The 14,304-nt window shown below is 47.2% G+C and overlaps 41 non-coding genes across 41 annotated transcripts; all 41 read left to right on the forward strand.

Annotated features, from left to right (window-relative positions):
• The first annotated feature begins 42 nt into the window (after nucleotides 1-42).
• On the forward strand, nucleotides 43-161 carry LOC145150869 (5S ribosomal RNA). The gene has a single exon (XR_013731680.1). It is a non-coding gene; the product is annotated as a 5S ribosomal RNA (ribosomal RNA).
• Nucleotides 162-390: 229 nt separating this feature from the next.
• Nucleotides 391-509, forward strand: LOC145149951 (5S ribosomal RNA). Its single transcript, XR_013730786.1, has one exon. It is a non-coding gene; the product is annotated as a 5S ribosomal RNA (ribosomal RNA).
• Nucleotides 510-735: 226 nt separating this feature from the next.
• On the forward strand, nucleotides 736-854 carry LOC145155967 (5S ribosomal RNA). The gene has a single exon (XR_013736394.1). It is a non-coding gene; the product is annotated as a 5S ribosomal RNA (ribosomal RNA).
• A 230-nt stretch (nucleotides 855-1,084) lies between these two features.
• On the forward strand, nucleotides 1,085-1,203 carry LOC145145496 (5S ribosomal RNA). Its single transcript, XR_013726466.1, has one exon. It is a non-coding gene; the product is annotated as a 5S ribosomal RNA (ribosomal RNA).
• A 229-nt stretch (nucleotides 1,204-1,432) lies between these two features.
• LOC145148887 (5S ribosomal RNA) lies at nucleotides 1,433-1,551 on the forward strand. Its single transcript, XR_013729751.1, has one exon. It is a non-coding gene; the product is annotated as a 5S ribosomal RNA (ribosomal RNA).
• A 229-nt stretch (nucleotides 1,552-1,780) lies between these two features.
• On the forward strand, nucleotides 1,781-1,899 carry LOC145148654 (5S ribosomal RNA). Its single transcript, XR_013729528.1, has one exon. It is a non-coding gene; the product is annotated as a 5S ribosomal RNA (ribosomal RNA).
• A 229-nt stretch (nucleotides 1,900-2,128) lies between these two features.
• LOC145147602 (5S ribosomal RNA) lies at nucleotides 2,129-2,247 on the forward strand. The gene has a single exon (XR_013728501.1). It is a non-coding gene; the product is annotated as a 5S ribosomal RNA (ribosomal RNA).
• A 228-nt stretch (nucleotides 2,248-2,475) lies between these two features.
• LOC145146011 (5S ribosomal RNA) lies at nucleotides 2,476-2,594 on the forward strand. The gene has a single exon (XR_013726959.1). It is a non-coding gene; the product is annotated as a 5S ribosomal RNA (ribosomal RNA).
• Nucleotides 2,595-2,824: 230 nt separating this feature from the next.
• On the forward strand, nucleotides 2,825-2,942 carry LOC145145884 (5S ribosomal RNA). Its single transcript, XR_013726836.1, has one exon. It is a non-coding gene; the product is annotated as a 5S ribosomal RNA (ribosomal RNA).
• Nucleotides 2,943-3,171: 229 nt separating this feature from the next.
• Nucleotides 3,172-3,290, forward strand: LOC145147899 (5S ribosomal RNA). Its single transcript, XR_013728796.1, has one exon. It is a non-coding gene; the product is annotated as a 5S ribosomal RNA (ribosomal RNA).
• A 229-nt stretch (nucleotides 3,291-3,519) lies between these two features.
• LOC145145615 (5S ribosomal RNA) lies at nucleotides 3,520-3,638 on the forward strand. The gene has a single exon (XR_013726579.1). It is a non-coding gene; the product is annotated as a 5S ribosomal RNA (ribosomal RNA).
• A 229-nt stretch (nucleotides 3,639-3,867) lies between these two features.
• LOC145144273 (5S ribosomal RNA) lies at nucleotides 3,868-3,986 on the forward strand. The gene has a single exon (XR_013725284.1). It is a non-coding gene; the product is annotated as a 5S ribosomal RNA (ribosomal RNA).
• A 229-nt stretch (nucleotides 3,987-4,215) lies between these two features.
• LOC145148888 (5S ribosomal RNA) lies at nucleotides 4,216-4,334 on the forward strand. The gene has a single exon (XR_013729752.1). It is a non-coding gene; the product is annotated as a 5S ribosomal RNA (ribosomal RNA).
• A 229-nt stretch (nucleotides 4,335-4,563) lies between these two features.
• On the forward strand, nucleotides 4,564-4,682 carry LOC145150243 (5S ribosomal RNA). The gene has a single exon (XR_013731065.1). It is a non-coding gene; the product is annotated as a 5S ribosomal RNA (ribosomal RNA).
• Nucleotides 4,683-4,912: 230 nt separating this feature from the next.
• LOC145147604 (5S ribosomal RNA) lies at nucleotides 4,913-5,031 on the forward strand. The gene has a single exon (XR_013728503.1). It is a non-coding gene; the product is annotated as a 5S ribosomal RNA (ribosomal RNA).
• A 230-nt stretch (nucleotides 5,032-5,261) lies between these two features.
• On the forward strand, nucleotides 5,262-5,380 carry LOC145138886 (5S ribosomal RNA). The gene has a single exon (XR_013721775.1). It is a non-coding gene; the product is annotated as a 5S ribosomal RNA (ribosomal RNA).
• A 230-nt stretch (nucleotides 5,381-5,610) lies between these two features.
• LOC145145885 (5S ribosomal RNA) lies at nucleotides 5,611-5,728 on the forward strand. The gene has a single exon (XR_013726837.1). It is a non-coding gene; the product is annotated as a 5S ribosomal RNA (ribosomal RNA).
• A 229-nt stretch (nucleotides 5,729-5,957) lies between these two features.
• LOC145150525 (5S ribosomal RNA) lies at nucleotides 5,958-6,074 on the forward strand. The gene has a single exon (XR_013731346.1). It is a non-coding gene; the product is annotated as a 5S ribosomal RNA (ribosomal RNA).
• Nucleotides 6,075-6,302: 228 nt separating this feature from the next.
• LOC145145733 (5S ribosomal RNA) lies at nucleotides 6,303-6,421 on the forward strand. The gene has a single exon (XR_013726691.1). It is a non-coding gene; the product is annotated as a 5S ribosomal RNA (ribosomal RNA).
• Nucleotides 6,422-6,650: 229 nt separating this feature from the next.
• LOC145144274 (5S ribosomal RNA) lies at nucleotides 6,651-6,769 on the forward strand. Its single transcript, XR_013725285.1, has one exon. It is a non-coding gene; the product is annotated as a 5S ribosomal RNA (ribosomal RNA).
• Nucleotides 6,770-6,998: 229 nt separating this feature from the next.
• LOC145155581 (5S ribosomal RNA) lies at nucleotides 6,999-7,117 on the forward strand. Its single transcript, XR_013736014.1, has one exon. It is a non-coding gene; the product is annotated as a 5S ribosomal RNA (ribosomal RNA).
• A 230-nt stretch (nucleotides 7,118-7,347) lies between these two features.
• Nucleotides 7,348-7,466, forward strand: LOC145144276 (5S ribosomal RNA). The gene has a single exon (XR_013725287.1). It is a non-coding gene; the product is annotated as a 5S ribosomal RNA (ribosomal RNA).
• A 229-nt stretch (nucleotides 7,467-7,695) lies between these two features.
• On the forward strand, nucleotides 7,696-7,814 carry LOC145147605 (5S ribosomal RNA). The gene has a single exon (XR_013728504.1). It is a non-coding gene; the product is annotated as a 5S ribosomal RNA (ribosomal RNA).
• Nucleotides 7,815-8,043: 229 nt separating this feature from the next.
• On the forward strand, nucleotides 8,044-8,162 carry LOC145138893 (5S ribosomal RNA). The gene has a single exon (XR_013721779.1). It is a non-coding gene; the product is annotated as a 5S ribosomal RNA (ribosomal RNA).
• A 230-nt stretch (nucleotides 8,163-8,392) lies between these two features.
• Nucleotides 8,393-8,510, forward strand: LOC145145886 (5S ribosomal RNA). The gene has a single exon (XR_013726838.1). It is a non-coding gene; the product is annotated as a 5S ribosomal RNA (ribosomal RNA).
• Nucleotides 8,511-8,738: 228 nt separating this feature from the next.
• LOC145147901 (5S ribosomal RNA) lies at nucleotides 8,739-8,857 on the forward strand. The gene has a single exon (XR_013728798.1). It is a non-coding gene; the product is annotated as a 5S ribosomal RNA (ribosomal RNA).
• A 229-nt stretch (nucleotides 8,858-9,086) lies between these two features.
• LOC145145850 (5S ribosomal RNA) lies at nucleotides 9,087-9,205 on the forward strand. The gene has a single exon (XR_013726804.1). It is a non-coding gene; the product is annotated as a 5S ribosomal RNA (ribosomal RNA).
• A 229-nt stretch (nucleotides 9,206-9,434) lies between these two features.
• Nucleotides 9,435-9,553, forward strand: LOC145145272 (5S ribosomal RNA). Its single transcript, XR_013726253.1, has one exon. It is a non-coding gene; the product is annotated as a 5S ribosomal RNA (ribosomal RNA).
• Nucleotides 9,554-9,782: 229 nt separating this feature from the next.
• On the forward strand, nucleotides 9,783-9,901 carry LOC145145966 (5S ribosomal RNA). Its single transcript, XR_013726916.1, has one exon. It is a non-coding gene; the product is annotated as a 5S ribosomal RNA (ribosomal RNA).
• A 230-nt stretch (nucleotides 9,902-10,131) lies between these two features.
• Nucleotides 10,132-10,250, forward strand: LOC145144277 (5S ribosomal RNA). The gene has a single exon (XR_013725288.1). It is a non-coding gene; the product is annotated as a 5S ribosomal RNA (ribosomal RNA).
• Nucleotides 10,251-10,479: 229 nt separating this feature from the next.
• Nucleotides 10,480-10,603, forward strand: LOC145150539 (5S ribosomal RNA). Its single transcript, XR_013731359.1, has one exon. It is a non-coding gene; the product is annotated as a 5S ribosomal RNA (ribosomal RNA).
• Nucleotides 10,604-10,832: 229 nt separating this feature from the next.
• Nucleotides 10,833-10,951, forward strand: LOC145150921 (5S ribosomal RNA). Its single transcript, XR_013731727.1, has one exon. It is a non-coding gene; the product is annotated as a 5S ribosomal RNA (ribosomal RNA).
• Nucleotides 10,952-11,182: 231 nt separating this feature from the next.
• LOC145149057 (5S ribosomal RNA) lies at nucleotides 11,183-11,301 on the forward strand. The gene has a single exon (XR_013729919.1). It is a non-coding gene; the product is annotated as a 5S ribosomal RNA (ribosomal RNA).
• Nucleotides 11,302-11,528: 227 nt separating this feature from the next.
• On the forward strand, nucleotides 11,529-11,647 carry LOC145147902 (5S ribosomal RNA). Its single transcript, XR_013728799.1, has one exon. It is a non-coding gene; the product is annotated as a 5S ribosomal RNA (ribosomal RNA).
• A 229-nt stretch (nucleotides 11,648-11,876) lies between these two features.
• LOC145149751 (5S ribosomal RNA) lies at nucleotides 11,877-11,995 on the forward strand. Its single transcript, XR_013730599.1, has one exon. It is a non-coding gene; the product is annotated as a 5S ribosomal RNA (ribosomal RNA).
• Nucleotides 11,996-12,226: 231 nt separating this feature from the next.
• LOC145140119 (5S ribosomal RNA) lies at nucleotides 12,227-12,345 on the forward strand. Its single transcript, XR_013722085.1, has one exon. It is a non-coding gene; the product is annotated as a 5S ribosomal RNA (ribosomal RNA).
• A 229-nt stretch (nucleotides 12,346-12,574) lies between these two features.
• LOC145145131 (5S ribosomal RNA) lies at nucleotides 12,575-12,693 on the forward strand. Its single transcript, XR_013726120.1, has one exon. It is a non-coding gene; the product is annotated as a 5S ribosomal RNA (ribosomal RNA).
• Nucleotides 12,694-12,921: 228 nt separating this feature from the next.
• LOC145149704 (5S ribosomal RNA) lies at nucleotides 12,922-13,039 on the forward strand. The gene has a single exon (XR_013730556.1). It is a non-coding gene; the product is annotated as a 5S ribosomal RNA (ribosomal RNA).
• Nucleotides 13,040-13,268: 229 nt separating this feature from the next.
• On the forward strand, nucleotides 13,269-13,387 carry LOC145149752 (5S ribosomal RNA). Its single transcript, XR_013730600.1, has one exon. It is a non-coding gene; the product is annotated as a 5S ribosomal RNA (ribosomal RNA).
• Nucleotides 13,388-13,619: 232 nt separating this feature from the next.
• LOC145140122 (5S ribosomal RNA) lies at nucleotides 13,620-13,738 on the forward strand. The gene has a single exon (XR_013722086.1). It is a non-coding gene; the product is annotated as a 5S ribosomal RNA (ribosomal RNA).
• A 228-nt stretch (nucleotides 13,739-13,966) lies between these two features.
• On the forward strand, nucleotides 13,967-14,085 carry LOC145145133 (5S ribosomal RNA). Its single transcript, XR_013726121.1, has one exon. It is a non-coding gene; the product is annotated as a 5S ribosomal RNA (ribosomal RNA).
• The last annotated feature ends 219 nt before the right edge of the window (nucleotides 14,086-14,304 follow it).

Consider the following 14,304-nt stretch of genomic DNA (forward strand, 5'->3'; position numbering starts at 1 on the left):
CGTCCTTTAAGACATAAAAGCAATAAGCATGGATAGTATTTCGGGTGCGATCATACCAACACTAATGCATCGGATCCCATAAGAATTCCGTAGTTAAGCGTGCTTGGGCGAGAGTAGTACTAGGATGGGTGACCCCCTGGGAAGTCCTCGTGTTGAACCCCCCTATTTTCGTTGCCCGTTTGCGTTTTTTTAGATTTTACGTGCGGTTTTTTTTTTGTTTTTTTCTTTCTTGCTATTTCTATGCTCGGGTGGCCTCCGCTTCATGGGTGATAGTTTTCGTATTTTTGGAACGGAGCCGATCGGTCACGTGGGTCCCACGCCTAGCGTACGAAAACAAAGGAGGTTCTGCGTCTTTTAAGACATAAAATCAATAAGCATGGATAGTATTTCGGGTGCGATCATACAAGCACCAATGCACCGGATCCCATCAGAACTCCGCAGTTAAGCGTGCTTGGGCGTGAGTAGTACTAGGATGGTTGACCCCCTGGGAAGTCCTCGTGTTACACCCCCCTTTTTCATTGCCCGTTTGCGTTTTTTTAGATTTTACGTGCGGTTTTTTTGTTTTTTTTCTTTCTTGCTATTTCTATGCTCGGGTAGCCTCCGCTTCATGGTTCGTGGTTTTCGTATTTTTGGAACGGAGTCGATCGGTCACGTGGGTCCCACGCCTCGCGTACGAAAACAAAGGAGGTTCTGCGTCTTTTAAGACATAAAAGCAATAAGCATGGATAGTATTTCGGGTGCGATCATACCGGCACTTATGCACCGGATCCCATAAGAACTCCGCAGTTAAGCGTGCTTGGGCGAGAGTAGTACTAGGATGGGTGACCCCCTGGGAAGTCCTCGTGTTGCACCCCCCTTTTTCGTTGCCCGTTTGCGTTTTTTTAGATTTTACGCACGGTTTTTTTTTGTTTTTTTTTTCTTTCTTGCTATTTCTATGCTCGGGTGGCCTCCGTTTCATGGTTCATGGTTTTCGTATTTTTGGAACGGAGCCGATCGGTCACGTGGGTCCCACGCTTGGCGTACGAAAACAGAGGAGGTTCTGCGTCTTTTAAGACATAAAAGCAATAAGCATGGATAGTATTTCGGGTGCGATCATACCAGCACTAATGCACCGGATCCCATCAGAACTCCGCAGTTAAGCGTGCTTGGGCGAGAGTAGTACTAGGATGGGTGACCCCCTGGGAAGTCCTCGTGTTGCACCCCCTTTTTCGTTGCTCGTTTGCGTTTTTTTAGATTTTACGTGCGGTTTTTTTTTGTTTTTTTTTTCTTTCTTGCTATTTCTATGCTCGGGTGGCCTCCGTTTCATGGTTGATGCTTTTCTTATTTTTGGAACGGAGCCGATCGGTCACGTGGGTCCCACGCCTCGCGTACGAAAACAAAGGAGGTTCTGCGTCTTTTAAGACATAAAAGCAATAAGCATGGATAGTATTTCGGGTGCGATCATACCAGCACTAATGCACCGGATCCCATCAGAACTCCGCTGTGAAGCGTGCTTGGGCGAGAGTAGTACTAGGATGGGTGACCCCCTGGGAAGTCCTCGTGTTGAACCCCCCTATTTTCGTTGCCCGTTTGCGTTTTTTTAGATTTTACGTGCGGTTTTTTTTTTGTTTTTTTCTTTCTTGCTATTTCTATGCTCGGGTGGCCTCCGCTTCATGGGTGATAGTTTTCGTATTTTTGGAACGGAGCCGATCGGTCACGTGGGTCCCACGCCTAGCGTACGAAAACAAAGGAGGTTCTGCGTCTTTTAAGACATAAAAGTAATAAGAATGGATAGTATTTCGGGTGCGATCATACAAGCACTAATGCACTGGATCCCATCAGAACTCCGCAGTTAAGCGTGCTTGGGTGAGAGTAGTACTAGGATGGGTGACCCCCTGGGAAGTCCTCGTGTTGCACCCCCCTTTTTCGTTGCCCGTTTGCGTTTTTTTAGATTTTACGTGCGGTTTTTTTTTGTTTTTTTTTCTTTCTTGCTATTTCTATGCTCGGGTGGCCTCCGCTTCATGGTTCATGGTTTTCGTATTTTTGGAACGGAGCCGATCGGTCAAGTGGGTCCCACGCCTCGCGTACGAAAACAAAGGAGGTTCTGCGTCTTTTAAGACATAAAAGCAATAAGCATGGATAGTATTTCGGGTGCGATCATACCAGCACCAATGCACCGGATCCCATCAGAACTCCGCAGTTAAGCGTGCTTGGGCGTGAGTAGTACTAGGATGGTTGACCCCCTGGGAAGTCCTCGTGTTACACCCCCCCTTTTTCATTGCCCGTTTGCGTTTTTTTAGATTTTACGTGCGGTTTTTTTTGTTTTTTTTCTTTCTTGCTAATTCTATGCTCGGGTGGCCTCCGCTTCATGGTTCGTGGTTTTCGTATTTTTGGAACGGAGTCGATCGGTCACGTGGGTCCCACGCGTCGCGTACGAAAACAAAGGAGGTTCTGCGTCTTTTAAGACATAAAAGCAATAAGCATGGATAGTATTTCGGGTGCGATCATACCAGCACTAATGCACCGGATCCCATAAGAACTCCGCAGTTAAGCGTGCTTGGGCGAGAGTAGTACTAGGATGGGTGACTCCCTGGGAAGTCCTCGTGTTGCACCTCCCTTTTTCGTTGCCCGTTTGCGTTTTTTAAGATTTTACGCACGGTTTTTTTTTGTTTTTTTTTTCTTTCTTGCTATTTCTATGCTCGGGTGGCCTCCGTTTCATGGTTCATGGTTTTCGTATTTTTGGAACGGAGCCGATCGGTCACGTGGGTCCCACGCTTGGCGTACGAAAACAGAGGAGGTTCTGCGTCTTTTAAGACATAAAAGCAATAAGCATGGATAGTATTTCGGGTGCGATCATACCAGCACTAATGCACCGGATCCCATCAGAACTCCGCAGTTAAGCGTGCTTGGGCGAGAGTAGTACTAGGATGGGTGCCCCCTGGGAAGTCCTCGTGTTGCACCCCCTTTTTCGTTGCCCGTTTGCGTTTTTTTAGATTTTACGTGCGGTTTTTTTTTGTTTTTTTTTTCTTTCTTGCTATTTCTATGCTCGGGTGGCCTCCGTTTCATGGTTGATGCTTTTCGTATTTTTGGAACGGAGCCGATCGGTCACGTGGGTCCCACGCCTCGCGTACGAAAACAAAGGAGGTTCTGCGTCTTTTAAGACATAAAAGCAATAAGCATGGATAGTATTCCGGGTGCGATCATACCAGCACTAATGCACCGGATCCCATCAGAACTCCGCTGTGAAGCGTGCTTGGGCGAGAGTAGTACTAGGATGGGTGACCCCCTGGGAAGTTGTCGTGTTGCACCCCCCTTTTTCGTTGCCCGTTTGCATTTTTTTAGATTTTACGTGTGGTTTTTTTTGTTTTTTTTTTCTTTCTTGCTATTTCTATGCTCGCGTGGCCTCCGCTTCATGGTTCATGGTTTTCGTATTTTTGCAACGGAGTTGATCGGTCACGTGGGTCCCACGCCTCGCGTACGAAAACAAAGGAGGTTCTGCGTCTTTTAAGACATAAAAGCAATAAGCATTGATAGTATTTCGGGTGCGATCATACCAGCACTAATGCACCGGATCCCATCAGAACTCCGCAGTTAAGCGTGCTTGGGCGAGAGTAGTACTAGGATGGGTGACCCCCTGGGAAGTCCTCGTGTTGCACCCCCTTTTTCGTTGCCCGTTTGCGTTTTCTTAGATTTTACGTGCGGTTTTTTTTTGTTTTTTTTTTCTTTCTTGCTATTTCTATGCTCGGGTGGCCTCCGCTTCATGGTTGATGCTTTTCGTATTTTTGGAACGGAGCCGATCGGTCACGTGGGTCCCACGCCTCGCGTACGAAAACAAAGGAGGTTCTGCGTCTTTTAAGACATAAAAGCAATAAGCATGGATAGTATTTCGGGTGCGATCATACCAGCACTAATGCACCGGATCCCATCAGAACTCCGCTGTGAAGCGTGCTTGGGCGAGAGTAGTACTAGGATGGGTGACCCCCTGGGAAGTCCTCGTGTTGCACCCCCCTTTTTCGTTGCCCGTTTGCGTTTTTTTAGATTTTACGTGTGGTTTTTTTTGTTTTTTTTTTCTTTCTTGCTATTTCTATGCTCGCGTGGCCTCCGCTTCATGGTTCATGGTTTTCGTATTTTTGCAACGGAGTTGATCGGTCACGTGGGTCCCACGCCTCGCGTACGAAAACAAAGGAGGTTCTGCGTCTTTTAAGACATAAAAGCAATAAGCATGGATAGTATTTCGGGTGCGATCATACCAGCACTAATGCACCGGATCCCATCAGAACTCCGCTGTGAAGCGTGCTTGGGCGAGAGTAGTACTAGGATGGGTGACCCCCTGGGAAGTCCTCGTGTTGAACCCCCCTATTTTCGTTGCCCGTTTGCGTTTTTTTAGATTTTACGTGCGGTTTTTTTTTTGTTTTTTTCTTTCTTGCTATTTCTATGCTCGGGTGGCCTCCGCTTCATGGGTGATAGTTTTCGTATTTTTGGAACGGAGCCGATCCGTCACGTGGGTCCCACGCCTAGCGTACGAAAACAAAGGAGGTTCTGCGTCTTTTAAGACATAAAAGTAATAAGAATGGATAGTATTTCAGGTGCGATCATACAAGCACTAATGCACTGGATCCCATCAGAACTCCGCAGTGAAGCGTGCTTGGGTGAGAGTAGTACTAGGATGGGTGACCCCCTGGGAAGTCCTCGTGTTGCACCCCCCTTTTTCGTTGCCCGTTTGCGTTTTTTTAGATTTTACGTGCGGTTTTTTTTTTGTTTTTTTTTCTTTCTTGCTATTTCTATGCTCGGGTGGCCTCCGCTTCATGGTTCATGGTTTTCGTATTTTTGGAACGGAGCCGATCGGTCAAGTGGGTCCCACGCCTCGCGTACGAAAACAAAGGAGGTTCTGCGTCTTTTAAGACATAAAAGCAATAAGCATGGATAGTATTTCGGGTGCGATCATACCAGCACCAATGCACCGGATCCCATCAGAACTCCGCAGTTAAGCGTGCTTGGGCGTGAGTAGTACTAGGATGGTTGACCCCCTGGGAAGTCCTCGTGTTACACCCCCCCTTTTTCATTGCCCGTTTGCGTTTTTTTAGATTTTACGTGCGGTTTTTTTTTGTTTTTTTTTCTTTCTTGCTATTTCTATGCTCGGGTGGCCTCCGCTTCATGGTTCGTGGTTTTCGTATTTTTGGAACGGAGTCGATCGGTCACGTGGGTCCCACGCGTCGCGTACGAAAACAAAGGAGGTTCTGCGTCTTTTAAGACATAAAAGCAATAAGCATGGATAGTATTTCGGGTGCGATCATACCAGCACTAATGCACCGGATCCCATAAGAACTCCGCAGTTAAGCGTGCTTGGGCGAGAGTAGTACTAGGATGGGTGACCCCCTGGGAAGTCCTCGTGTTGCACCTCCCTTTTTCGTTGCCCGTTTGCGTTTTTTAAGATTTTACGCACGGTTTTTTTTTGTTTTTTTTTTCTTTCTTGCTATTTCTATGCTCGGGTGGCCTCCGTTTCATGGTTCATGGTTTTCGTATTTTTGGAACGGAGCCGATCGGTCACGTGGGTCCCACGCTTGGCGTACGAAAACAGAGGAGGTTCTGCGTCTTTTAAGACATAAAAGCAATAAGCATTGATAGTATTTCGGGTGCGATCATACCAGCACTAATGCACCGGATCCCATCAGAACTCCGCAGTTAAGCGTGCTTGGGCGAGAGTAGTACTAGGATGGGTGCCCCCTGGGAAGTCCTCGTGTTGCACCCCCTTTTTCGTTGCCCGTTTGCGTTTTTTTAGATTTTACGTGCGGTTTTTTTTTGTTTTTTTTTTCTTTCTTGCTATTTCTATGCTCGGGTGGCCTCCGTTTCATGGTTGATGCTTTTCGTATTTTTGGAACGGAGCCGATCGGTCACGTGGGTCCCACGCCTCGCGTACGAAAACAAAGGAGGTTTTGCGTCTTTTAAGACATAAAAGCAATAAGCATGGATAGTATTTCGGGTGCGATCATACCAGCACTAATGCACCGGATCCCATCAGAACTCCGCTGTGAAGCGTGCTTGGGCGAGAGTAGTACTAGGATGGGTGACCCTGGGAAGTTGTCGTGTTGCACCCCCCTTTTTCGTTGCCCGTTTGCATTTTTTTTGATTTTACGTGTGGTTTTTTTTGTTTTTTTTTCTTTCTTGCTATTTCTATGCTCGCGTGGCCTCCGTTTCATGGTTCATGGTTTTCGTATTTTTGCAACGGAGTTGATCGGTCACGTGGGTCCCACGCCTCGCGTACGAAAACAAAGGAGGTTCTGCGTCTTTTAAGACATAAAAGCAATAAGCATTGATAGTATTTCGGGTGCGATCATACCAGCACTAATGCACCGGATCCCATCAGAACTCCGCAGTTAAGCGTGCTTGGGCGAGAGTAGTACTAGGATGGGTGACCCCCTGGGAAGTCCTCGTGTTGCACCCCCTTTTTCGTTGCCCGTTTGCGTTTTCTTAGATTTTACGTGCGGTTTTTTTTTTGTTTTTTTTTTCTTTCTTGCTATTTCTATGCTCGGGTGGCCTCCGCTTCATGGTTGATGCTTTTCGTATTTTTGGAACGGAGCCGATCGGTCACGTGGGTCCCACGCCTCGCGTACGAAAACAAAGGAGGTTCTGCGTCTTTTAAGACATAAAGCAATAAGCATGGATAGTATTTCGGGTGCGATCATACCAGCACTAATGCACCGGATCCCATCAGAACTCCGCTGTGAAGCGTGCTTGGGCGAGAGTAGTACTAGGATGGGTGACCCCCTGGGAAGTCCTCGTGTTGCACCCCCCTTTTTCGTTGCCCGTTTGCGTTTTTTTAGATTTTACGTGTGGTTTTTTTTGTTTTTTTTTTCTTTCTTGCTATTTCTATGCTCGCGTGGCCTCCGCTTCATGGTTCATGGTTTTCGTATTTTTGCAACGGAGTTGATCGGTCACGTGGGTCCCACGCCTCGCGTACGAAAACAAAGGAGGTTCTGCGTCTTTTAAGACATAAAAGCAATAAGCATGGATAGTATTTCGGGTGCGATCATACCAGCACTAATGCACCAGATCCCATCAGAACTCCGCAGTTAAGCGTGCTTGGGCGAGAGTAGTACTAGGATGGGTGACCCCCTGGGAAGTCCTCGTGTTGCACCCCCTTTTTCGTTGCCCGTTTGCGTTTTCTTAGATTTTACGTGCGGTTTTTTTTTTGTTTTTTTTTTCTTTCTTGCTATTTCTATGCTCGGGTGGCCTCCGCTTCATGGTTGATGCTTTTCGTATTTTTGGAACGGAGCCGATCGGTCACGTGGGTCCCACGCCTCGCGTACGAAAACAAAGGAGGTTCTGCGTCTTTTAAGACATAAAAGCAATAAGCATGGATAGTATTTCGGGTGCGATCATACCAGCACTAATGCACCGGATCCCATCAGAACTCCGCTGTGAAGCGTGCTTGGGCGAGAGTAGTACTAGGATGGGTGACCCCCTGGGAAGTCCTCGTGTTGCACCCCCCTTTTTCGTTGCCCGTTTGCGTTTTTTTAGATTTTACGTGTGGTTTTTTTTGTTTTTTTTTTCTTTCTTGCTATTTCTATGCTCGCGTGGCCTCCGCTTCATGGTTCATGGTTTTCGTATTTTTGGAACGGAGCCGATCGGTCAAGTGGGTCCCACGCCTCGCGTACGAAAACAAAGGAGGTTCTGCGTCTTTTAAGACATAAAAGCAATAAGCATGGATAGTATTTCGGGTGCGATCATACCAGCACCAATGCACCGGATCCCATCAGAACTCCGCAGTTAAGCGTGCTTGGGCGTGAGTAGTACTAGGATGGTTGACCCCCTGGGAAGTCCTCGTGTTACACCCCCCCTTTTTCATTGCCCGTTTGCGTTTTTTTAGATTTTACGTGCGGTTTTTTTTGTTTTTTTTTCTTTCTTGCTATTTCTATGCTCGGGTGGCCTCCGCTTCATGGTTCGTGGTTTTCGTATTTTTGGAACGGAGTCGATCGGTCACGTGGGTCCCACGCGTCGCGTACGAAAACAAAGGAGGTTCTGCGTCTTTTAAGACATAAAAGCAATAAGCATGGATAGTATTTCGGGTGCGATCATACCAGCACTAATGCACCGGATCCCATAAGAACTCCGCAGTTAAGCGTGCTTGGGCGAGAGTAGTACTAGGATGGGTGACCCCCTGGGAAGTCCTCGTGTTGCACCTCCCTTTTTCGTTGCCCGTTTGCGTTTTTTAAGATTTTACGCACGGTTTTTTTTTGTTTTTTTTTTCTTTCTTGCTATTTCTATGCTCGGGTGGCCTCCGTTTCATGGTTCATGGTTTTCGTATTTTTGGAACGGAGCCGATCGGTCACGTGGGTCCCACGCTTGGCGTACGAAAACAGAGGAGGTTCTGCGTCTTTTAAGACATAAAAGCAATAAGCATGGATAGTATTTCGGGTGCGATCATACCAGCACTAATGCACCGGATCCCATCAGAACTCCGCAGTTAAGCGTGCTTGGGCGAGAGTAGTACTAGGATGGGTGCCCCCTGGGAAGTCCTCGTGTTGCACCCCCTTTTTCGTTGCCCGTTTGCGTTTTTTTAGATTTTACGTGCGGTTTTTTTTTGTTTTTTTTTCTTTCTTGCTATTTCTATGCTCGGGTGGCCTCCGTTTCATGGTTGATGCTTTTCGTATTTTTGGAACGGAGCCGATCGGTCACGTGGGTCCCACGCCTCGCGTACGAAAACAAAGGAGGTTCTGCGTCTTTTAAGACATAAAAGCAATAAGCATGGATAGTATTTCGGGTGCGATCATACCAGCACTAATGCACCGGATCCCATCAGAACTCCGCTGTGAAGCGTGCTTGGGCGAGAGTAGTACTAGGATGGGTGACCCCCTGGGAAGTTGTCGTGTTGCACCCCCCTTTTTCGTTGCCCGTTTGCATTTTTTTAGATTTTACGTGTGGTTTTTTTTGTTTTTTTTTTCTTTCTTGCTATTTCTATGCTCGCGTGGCCTCCGCTTCATGGTTCATGGTTTTCGTATTTTTGCAACGGAGTTGATCGGTCACGTGGGTCCCACGCCTCGCGTACGAAAACAAAGGAGGTTCTGCGTCTTTTAAGACATAAAAGCAATAAGCATTGATAGTATTTCGGGTGCGATCATACCAGCACTAATGCACCGGATCCCATCAGAACTCCGCAGTTAAGCGTGCTTGGGCGAGAGTAGTACTAGGATGGGTGACCCCCTGGGAAGTCCTCGTGTTGCACCCCCTTTTTCGTTGCCCGTTTGCGTTTTCTTAGATTTTACGTGCGGTTTTTTTTTGTTTTTTTTTTCTTTCTTGCTATTTCTATGCTCGGGTGGCCTCCGCTTCATGGTTGATGCTTTTCGTATTTTTGGAACGGAGCCGATCGGTCACGTGGGTCCCACGCCTCGCGTACGAAAACAAAGGAGGTTCTGCGTCTTTTAAGACATAAAAGCAATAAGCATGGATAGTATTTCGGGTGCGATCATACCAGCACTAATGCACCGGATCCCATCAGAACTCCGCTGTGAAGCGTGCTTGGGCGAGAGTAGTACTAGGATGGGTGACCCCCTGGGAACTCCTCGTGTTGCACCCCCCTTTTTCGTTGCCCGTTTGCGTTTTTTTAGATTTTACGTGTGGTTTTTTTTGTTTTTTTTTCTTTCTTGCAATTTTCTATGCTCGCGTGGCCTCCGCTTCATGGTTCATGGTTTTCGTATTTTTGCAACGGAGTTGATCGGTCACGTGGGTCCCACGCCTCGCGTACGAAAACAAAGGAGGTTCTGCGTCTTTTAAGACATAAAAGCAATAAGCATGGATAGTATTTCGGGTGCGATCATACCAGCACTAATGCACCGGATCCCATCAGAACTCCGCAGTTAAGCGTGCTTGGGCGAGAGTAGTACTAGGATGGGTGACCCCCTGGGAAGTCCTCGTGTTGCACCCCCTTTTTCGTTGCCCGTTTGCGTTTTCTTAGATTTTACGTGCGGTTTTTTTTTTGTTTTTTTTTTCTTTCTTGCTATTTCTATGCTCGGGTGGCCTCCGCTTCATGGTTGATGCTTTTCGTATTTTTGGAACGGAGCCGATCGGTCACGTGGGTCCCACGCCTCGCGTACGAAAACAAAGGAGGTTCTGCGTCTTTTAAGACATAAAAGCAATAAGCATGGATAGTATTTCGGGTGCGATCATACCAGCACTAATGCACCGGATCCCATCAGAACTCCGCTGTGAAGCGTGCTTGGGCGAGAGTAGTACTAGGATGGGTGACCCCCTGGGAAGTCCTCGTGTTGCACCCCCCTTTTTCGTTGCCCGTTTGCGTTTTTTTCGATTTTACGTGTGGTTTTTTTTGTTTTTTTTTTCTTTCTTGCTATTTCTATGCTCGCGTGGCCTCCGCTTCATGGTTCATGGTTTTCGTATTTTTGCAACGGAGTTGATCGGTCACGTGGGTCCCACGCCTCGCGTACGAAAACAAAGGAGGTTCTACGTCTTTTAAGACATAAAAGCAATAAGCATGGATAGTATTTCGGGTGCGATCATACCAGCACTAATGCACCGGATCCCATCAGAACTCCGCTCCGCTGTGAAGCGTGCTTGGGCGAGAGTAGTACTAGGATGGGTGACCCCCTGGGAAGTCCTCGTGTTGCACCCCCCCTTTTTCGTTGGCCGTTTGCGTTTTTTTAGTTTTTACGTGCGGTTTTTTTTGTTTTTTTTTCTTTCTTGCTATTTCTATGCTCAGGTGGCATCCGCTTCATGGTTCATGGTTTTCGTATTTTTGGAACGGAGCCGATCGGTCACGTGGGTCCCACGCCTCGCGTACGAAAACAAAGGAGGTTCTGCGTCCTTTAAGACATAAAAGCAATAAGCATGGATAGTATTTCGGGTGCGATCATACCAACACTAATGCATCGGATCCCATAAGAACTCCGCAGTTAAGCGTGCTTGGGTGAGAGTAGTACTAGGATGGGTGACCCCCTAGGAAGTCGTCGTGTTGCACCCCCCTTTTTCGTTGCCCGTTTGCGTTTTTTTAGATTTTACATGCGGTTTTTTTTTTGTTTTTTTTTTCTTTCTTGCTATTGCTATGCTCGGGTGGCCTCCGTTTCATGGTTCATGGTTTTCGTATTTTTGGAACGGAGCCGATCGGTCACGTGGGTCCCACGCCTCGCGTACGAAAACAGAGGAGGTTCTGCGTCTTTTAAGACATAAAAGCAATAAGCATGGATAGTATTTCGGGTGCGATCATACCAGCACTAATGCACCGGATCCCATCAGAACTCCGTAATTAAGCGTGCTTGGGCGAGAGTAGTACTAGGATGGGTGACCCCCTGGTAAGTCCTCGTGTTGCACCTCCTTTTTCGTTGCCCGTTTGCGTTTTTTTAGATTTTACGTGCGGTTTTTTTTGTTTTTTTTTCTTTCTTGCTATTTCTATGCTCGGGTGGCCTCCGCTTCATGGTTGATGCTCTTCGTATTTTTGGAACGGAGCCGATCGGTCACGTGGGTCCCACGCCTCGCGTACGAAAACAAAGGAGGTTCTGCGCCTTTTAAGACATAAAAGCAATAAGCATGGATAGTATTTCGGGTGCGATCATACCAGCACTAATGCACCGGATCCCATCAGAACTCCGCTGTGAAGCGTGCTTGGGCGAGAGTAGTACTAGGATGGGTGACCCCCTGGGAAGTTGTCGTGTTGCACCCCCCTTTTTCGTTGCCCGTTTGCGTTTTTTTAGATTTTACGTGTGGTTTTTTTTGTTTTTTTTTTCTTTCTTGCTATTTCTATGCTCGCGTGGCCTCCGCTTCATGGTTCATGGTTTTCGTATTTTTGGAACGGAGCTGATCGGTCACGTGGGTCCCACGCCTCGCGTACGAAAACAAAGGAGGTTCTGCGTCTTTTAAGACATAAAAGCAATACGCATGGATAGTATTTCGGGTGCGATCATACCAGCACTAATGCACCGGATCCCATCAGAACTCCGCTGTGAAGCATGCTTGGGCGAGAGTAGTACTACGATGGGTGACCCCCTGGGAAGTCCTCGTGTTGCACCGCCCTTTTTCGTTGCCCGTTTGCGTTTTTTTAGATTTTACGTGCGGTTTTTTTTTTTGTTTTTTTTTCTTTCTTGTTATTTCTATGCTCGGGTGGCCTCCGCTTCATGGTTGATGGTTTTCGTATTTTTGGAACGGAGCCGATCGGTCACGTGGGTCCCACGCCTCGCGAACGAAAACAAAGGAGGTTCTGGGTCTTTTAAGACATAAAAGCAATAAGCATGGATAGTATTTCGGGTGCGATCATACCAGCACTAATTCACCGGATCCCATCAGAACTCCGCAGTTAAGCGTGCTTGGGCGAGAGTAGTACTAGGATGGGTAACCCCCTGGGAAGTCCTCGTGTTGCACCCCCCTTTTTCGTTGCCCGTTTGCGTTTTTTTAAATTTTACGTGCGGTTTTTTTTTGTTTTTTTTTCTTTCTTGCTATTTCTATGCTCGGGTGGCCTCCGCTTCATGGTTTATGGTTTTCGTTTTTTTGGAACAGAGCCGATCGGTCACGTGGGTTCCACGCCTCGCGTACGAAAACAAAAGAGGTTCTGCGTCTTTTAAGATATAAAAGCAATAAGCATGAATAGTATTTCGGGTGCGATCATACCAGCACTAATGCACCGGATCCCATCAGAACTCCGCAGTTAAGCGTGCTTGGGCGAGAGTAGTACTAGGATGGGTGACCCCCTGGGAAGTCCTCGTGTTGAACCCCCCTATTTTCGTTGCCCGTTTGCGTTTTTTTAGATTTTACGTGCGGTTTTTTTTTGTTTTTTTCTTTCTTGCTATTTCTATGCTCGGGTGGCCTCCGTTTCATGGTTCATGGTTTTCGTATTTTTGGAACGGAGCCGATCGGTCACGTGGGTCCCACGCTTGGCGTACGAAAACAGAGGAGGTTCTGCGTCTTTTAAGACATAAAAGCAATAAGCATGGATAGTATTTCGGGTGCGATCATACCAGCACTAATGCACCGGATCCCATCAGAACTCCGCAGTTAAGCGTGCTTGGGCGAGAGTAGAACTAGGATGGGTGCCCCCTGGGAAGTCCTCGTGTTGCACCCCCTTTTTCGTTGCCCGTTTGCGTTTTTTTAGATTTTACGTGCGGTTTTTTTTTGTTTTTTTTTTCTTTCTTGCTATTTCTATGCTCGGGTGGCCTCCGTTTCATGGTTGATGCTTTTCGTATTTTTGGAACGGAGCCGATCGGTCACGTGGGTCCCACGCCTCGCGTACGAAAACAAAGGAGGTTCTGCGTCTTTTAAGACATAAAAGCAATAAGCATGGATAGTATTTCGGGTGCGATCATACCAGCACTAATGCACCGGATCCCATCAGAACTCCGCTGTGAAGCATGCTTGGGCGAGAGTAGTACTACGATGGGTGACCCCCTGGGAAGTCCTCGTGTTGCACCGCCCTTTTTCGTTGCCCGTTTGCGTTTTTTTAGATTTTACGTGCGGTTTTTTTTTTTGTTTTTTTTTTCTTTCTTGTTATTTCTATGCTCGGGTGGCCTCCGCTTCATGGTTGATGGTTTTCGTATTTTTGGAACGGAGCCGATCGGTCACGTGGGTCCCACGCCTCGCGAACGAAAACAAAGGAGGTTCTGGGTCTTTTAAGACATAAAAGCAATAAGCATGGATAGTATTTCGGGTGCGATCATACCAGCACTAATTCACCGGATCCCATCAGAACTCCGCAGTTAAGCGTGCTTGGGCGAGAGTAGTACTAGGATGGGTAACCCCCTGGGAAGTCCTCGTGTTGCACCCCCCTTTTTCGTTGCCCGTTTGCGTTTTTTTAAATTTTACGTGCGGTTTTTTTTTGTTTTTTTTCTTTCTTGCTATTTCTATGCTCGGGTGGCCTCCGCTTCATGGTTTATGGTTTTCGTTTTTTTGGAACAGAGCCGATCGGTCACGTGGGTTCCACGCCTCGCGTACGAAAACAAAAGAGGTTCTGCGTCTTTTAAGATATAAAAGCAATAAGCATGAATAGTATTTCGGGTGCGATCATACCAGCACTAATGCACCGGATCCCATCAGAACTCCGCAGTTAAGCGTGCTTGGGCGAGAGTAGTACTAGGATGGGTGACCCCCTGGGAAGTCCTCGTGTTGAACCCCCCTATTTTCGTTGCCCGTTTGCGTTTTTTTAGATTTTACGTGCGGTTTTTTTTTGTTTTTTTATTTCTTGCTATTTCTATGCTCGGGTGGCCTCCGTTTCATGGGTGATAGTTTTCGTATTTTTGGAACGGAGCCGATCGGTCACGTGGGTCCCACGCCTCGCGTACGAAAACAAAGGAGGTTCTGCGTCTTTTAAGACATAAAAGGAATAACAATGGA

Source organism: Lactuca virosa, chromosome 1 (assembly GCF_052849685.1).
Source record: "Lactuca virosa cultivar CGN04683 chromosome 1, Lactuca_virosa_CGN04683_v6, whole genome shotgun sequence".
NCBI classification, from domain to species: domain Eukaryota; kingdom Viridiplantae; phylum Streptophyta; class Magnoliopsida; order Asterales; family Asteraceae; genus Lactuca; species Lactuca virosa.